We start from the raw sequence: 6,000 nt of genomic DNA, 5'->3' as shown, positions 1-6,000 counted from the left end.
AACCTTCAAATTTTGCCCACAAACCTTCAAATTTTATCCAAAACCCTCAAAATTTTGCCTAAAAACCTCCAATTTCTGTCCCAAAAACTTCGTATTTTGCCCAAAAAAGTTGCTACGGTTTTAAAAAAAAATTTCGCCCCCGGTGAAGGAAAATCCTGCTTCCGCCACTGCTAAGAAGTATAATTTGGACTGGATCGTGTGGCTTACTAATCCTATAGTGTTTGCAAAATTTCGTCAGACATCCAATTGATGACATGCGAGTTGTATTCTCAACAATTTGTTTGTTATCCGTAATTCATTATGCGCCTGTAGGATTATTTTTTGTTTTTTTCTCGTTATAGTTTTTAGAAGCTTTTGAATTGTAAATGTCGTGTATTGATTGTACTATTGAGGAAGGGTCATTCCCTGAATGCTCGAGCATTTTCAATAAAAATAATTTTGCTTTGCAAAAAAAAAAAAAAAAAAAAAAGATTATAAGTTATAAATTTTAATGAATATATATAATAATTAATAAATTAAAATTAAAATTCTAAATGAAAACACAATGAACCATAATTGTTTCGTACTAGTATATTGTTTCAAAAACATGTGTATCGGCAGGGACATGTTACCCCTGTGTTGACTTTGTCAACCCATCCAGCGGTCCCCGATAGCCCACTGGAGTCTGGCAAAACACCATCACCCATTTCCCCACAACAATAGTCAACAAGCTGACATGATGCAGAGTTATCATTGGCTAGGTAGGGAGGGGGTCTCTTTAGACTTGCCATTTTTCTTGGAAGCAAAGCATAGACCATGTGGTCTTTATTTATATTTTAAAGATAATATATATTTTGATCCATATCTCAAAAATAAGAACTTTACAAAGTAGGCTTATCTAGTTGGCCAACATTTGACTTTATTTATCATACAAATCAAAGTTTTAATTTATATATATATATATATATATATATATATATATATATATATATATATATATATATATATATATATATATATATATATAAATCTATAAAATGATGATTTCATAAATAGGATTATTCAAACTTAAATAAAATTCAAAAATAAAGAAAACATCTCTAAACTCCTCATGATGATATTATTAAAATAATTAATTATATCTAATAAAAATATTAACATGTTCATTGTATAATATATGAAGCATTATGTACAATCTTATGATAAAAACACCCTCATAACCATATATATAATAGTTGAAGCATTATATACAACCTTATAGTAAACACCTTCATGACCGTATATACAATATTTGAAGCATTATGTACAATCTTATGATAAAACATCCACATGATCATATGTATAAATTTTAAAACAAATTGTACCATCTTTTACTAAACACCCATGACACATATACAAACTTTGAAGCATATTGTTCAACCATCATATAATAATTGTATTTTAAATTTTAAAAAAAAAATTAAAAAGACATTTGCTATTACTAATAATTATTATTAAAAATATAAATACACAATTTTAGAGCAAAGTTTATTACTCATATTATTATTCAAATATGAGTTCTCTTTACGGGATTAATTATGTGACATATGTATACGAAATACATGTCTCAATAAAATGTTGTACTGAAGGCTTTTATGAAAAGGGAAATAGTAATTGTGATAAAAATTAGAAGAAGGTCGTGGAGAATAAATGTAGTTCATTTATTCTGACCAATTTCAGTATATCAATATGTTTGTAAAATAACGACAAGTTTCACTAGTATATATATATATATATATATATATATATATATATATATATATATATATATATATATATATATATATATATATATATATATATAAAATGATGTAACAACCCAACCCGTTAACCAACCAAAACGCGGAATAAAAAAAATTAAAACTGATCTAGAGGGTGCGCGGCGCGCACCACTGCCTGTGCGCGGCGCGCACAAGGCCTGAGACAGTTCTGATCAAAATGTCCATTTTTCGCGAAAAGATCTTCGACTTCCCGACACTTTTAGACCGAACGCTTTTCACAACAAACTTATATATGTAAAACTAACACGAATCAAACATAAAAATGATGTTTTACAAGCGGGGCCCACACGACCCAAAATACAAGTTTAATACAAGTTTAAAGTTTCGACCACCAAAAAGTTTAAGTTCCAAACTACACAATGAGCATGGCGTTTGGGATTAAACTACCCAACTACCGGTCAAACTCCAAGAGCTACTAAAGCCAAAAGCGTCCCCTAGTATAAAGCGGGATCTCTAGTCCATTACGATGCCCTTACCCTTGTCCAAAACCGAACCTATAAAATGGTAAACAACGAGAGGGTAAGCAAAGCTTAGTGAATGCAATAATTATATGAATACATATATAATTATACCTACTTGCATACACTTACACAAACCGCAAACATGCTAGCAACACAATTAGCTTATTGTCACATTAACAAGCTATAATCTCCAATACGACAAGCTAGCAACAACCGCATAATAATATAACTCGAAATGATATAATATACTTACAACACAAGTAACCATGGTCGACCAATAGTACAAGGGAACGGCGCTCGCGAAAACGCCATCGGTGTTCATAACATCCATTAGGGCACTTAACACCTCGCACTACTAACCCCTAGGGTGGCACCTTAACACCTCGGCACATCACCCCGAGTGGCATCTTAACACCTCGATGCAACACTCATTATTTTACGGAGTGGTGTCTTAACACCTCGACACTACACTCCTAGGTGGCATCTTAACACCTCGATGCTACACCCGAGTGGCATCTTAACACCTAGATGCTACACCCTTCACGTGAAACGTGGTGTCTTAACACCTCGACACTACACCTTTCACGCTACAACAAATAGATACATTATATACATACGCATATAATTATTCCACTCACCTTAACAATTAGATAACGATTTCAACCTCCACAAGCTTCAAAGCAAAGTACCTAATATAATAAGTACTTGATCAACACACAAGCTAAGTGCACTCAATACTAACACTTACACTTGCGCATTTAATGACTTAATGTATTAAATCGCCCATTTATACCAAAACCGCCCAATTAAAGTCAAGACCACCACTAATCACTTTAAAGCTAGTGATTAAGGTCCAACAACACCAACTAATACATAATTAGGGTAATTCATACCCATCTTTCCAAACTAGGTCAATTTATTACCCAAATAACCATTTTAAGACAACACACCCATTTCGGGTCATCCACTAACTAACCAACACCCATTTACTAAATAACTAGGTGTGTTAGCAATTAACTCACCAATTAGGGTTCATAAACATCATTTAATACTTTGAAACCCTAGACTAGTCACCAATTAGTATTCAAGACTCAATTTTACCCAACAACACCCAAAATCACCAATAATGGGTTTTGTGTTCATCATTTACTCAAACCCTAACCCTTACACTAAATCAAAGTAAGGAAAATAAAATTAGAACATACCACAACGAAGCTAGAGATAAGATGAACGACTTTAATGCTTGAACTTTAACCCAAAACAAGCTCCTTCCTCTTGGATTTAAGCCTTCTCTCTCAAAAATCACAATCTCTCTCTAGAATTAAAGTTAAAGTGATAAGGTTGTTGATAATGGAGTAATGGTGCTCCCCAAACTGACCTATCTGTCTTTAACCCGTCCATAAGTGAATTTACCAAAATGCCCATCAAAATATCTGATTTAAAAAGCTGGAACCCGGCTACAGTAAGGGGTGCGCGGCGCGCTCCCTTTAGTGTGCGCGGCGCGCACTAGGCTCAGCTCACTCAGTGACTTCTGTTTAACTGCACAACATCACCCACACTCTATGTAACATAATTACACTGCTGTACAAACTGATTAGGGTCTTACAACTCTCCCCCACTTATTCGGATTGCGTCCTCGCAATCCAAGCCGCATGACAAGAGGGAAGATATACCAACACGAACTCTTCGGGCTCCCAAGTAAACTCGGAACCTATACTTCGACGCCATTGGACTTTAAAAGTCCTCACCTCTTTATTTCTCAATTTCTTAACCTTTTCATCGAGTATATCAACCGGCTCCTCAACATACTCCAACTTGTTATTTAGCTCAATTTCGTCTAACGGCACCCATGATGAATCATTCGCAAGACACTTACGGAGATGGGAAACATGAAATGTATTATGAATCCCAGCAAGCTCTTCGGGTAATTCCAAACGATACGCAATTTCACCAACACGAGCTAAAACTTTAAAGGGACCAATAAACCGAGGAGCTAACTTTCCCCGTTTTCGAAATCGAATAATACCCTTCCATGGCGAAACCTTAAGCATCACCATATCGCCTTCTTGAAATTCGATCGTTCGTCTACGTTTGTCGGCATACGACTTTTGTCTATCTTGAGCCTTTCTCAAATGTTCCCGAATAATATCAATCTTGTTATTCGTCTCTAAAACCAAATCGGTACTCCCGATTTCTCTTTGACCCACTTCTCCCTAACAAATGGGAGTTCGACACCTCCGCCCGTAAAGCAACTCATAAGGTGGCATCCCGATACTAGTATGATAACTATTATTGTACGAGAATTCCACCAAAGGCAAATGCTCATCCCAACTACCACCGAAATCAATAATGCACGCCCGTAACATATCTTCCAAAGTTTGGTTCGTACGTTCGGTTTGACCGTCCGTTTGAGGATGATACGCCGTGCTTAACTTCAATTGTGTACCCATATCCTCATGAAACTTTTCCCAAAATCGAGATGTAAAACGGGTATCTCGATCCGAAATAATAGATATAGGAACCCCATGTCGAGCGACCACTTCCTAGATAAACAACTTAGCCAAGGTCTCCGACGATATCGCTTCTTTAATGGGAAGAAACAAAGCACTTTTCGTCAACCGGTCAACTATCACCCAAATCGTATCAAATTGGGTTCTCGCCGTCTTAGGTAACTTTGTTATGAAATCCATGGTAATGTGCTCCCATTTCCATTTCTGAATTTCTAACGGTTGTACTTTACCATACGGCTTTTGGTGTTCGGCTTTTACTTGCAAACACGTGACGCATTGCTCAACATACTTCACAACATCACGCTTCATGCCCGGCCACCAATAATCTTTCTTCAAGTCAAGATACATTTTCGTCGCGCCCGGATGAATGGAATATTTTGACTTATGTGCTTCATCAAGTAGCACTCGTCGGTAATCACCCATCTTAGGCACCCACACCCTTCCTTGGAAAGACAACAAACCACGCGGACCCATAGTAATAAACTCCGATTGGCCCACGATTCGCTCCGTATGCTTGTTGTGAACATAAGCCTCTATTTGAATCTCACCAAGCTTTTCAAGAAAATCGTTGGTAATAATCAAACGTAACGATCCAACTCGTATCGCCGGATGTTGACTCTTTCGACTCAACGCATCCGCGACCACATTCGCCTTACCCGGATGATAAAGTATTTCACAATCGTAGTCTTTCACCACATCCATCCACCTACGTTGGCGATAATTCAAATCTCGTTGATTAAAGAGATGTTTCAAACTCTTATGATCCGAATAAATAGTACACTTGACACCATACAAGTAATGGCGCCAAATTTTCAACGCATGCACAACCGCCGCCAACTCAAGATCATGAGTCGGATACCTCATTTCATGTTCCTTTAATTGTCGAGAGGCATAAGCGATGACTTTACCTCTTTGCATTAGAACACACCCGAGACCATTTAAGGAAGCATCACAATAAACCACCATGTCTTCAACACCTTCCGGTAACACTAACACCGGAGCTTGACACAACTTCTCTTTTAACAATTGAAAAGCAATTTCTTGATCGTTCTCCCAAACAAACCTCGCATTCTTCCTTGTCAATTTCGTCAACGAAGAAGCGATCTTAGAAAAATCGTGGATAAACCGACGATAATAACCGGCCAATCCGAGAAAACTTCGGATTTTTGTAGGCGTAGTCGGTCGTCCCCAACTCTTCACCGTCTCGATCTTCCCCAGATCTACTTGAAT

This window comes from Rutidosis leptorrhynchoides, chromosome 2 (genome assembly GCF_046630445.1).
Source record: "Rutidosis leptorrhynchoides isolate AG116_Rl617_1_P2 chromosome 2, CSIRO_AGI_Rlap_v1, whole genome shotgun sequence".
Taxonomy (NCBI): domain Eukaryota; kingdom Viridiplantae; phylum Streptophyta; class Magnoliopsida; order Asterales; family Asteraceae; genus Rutidosis; species Rutidosis leptorrhynchoides.
The sequence above is the reverse complement of the archived record's forward strand: the minus strand, read 5'-3'. Positions refer to the sequence as shown.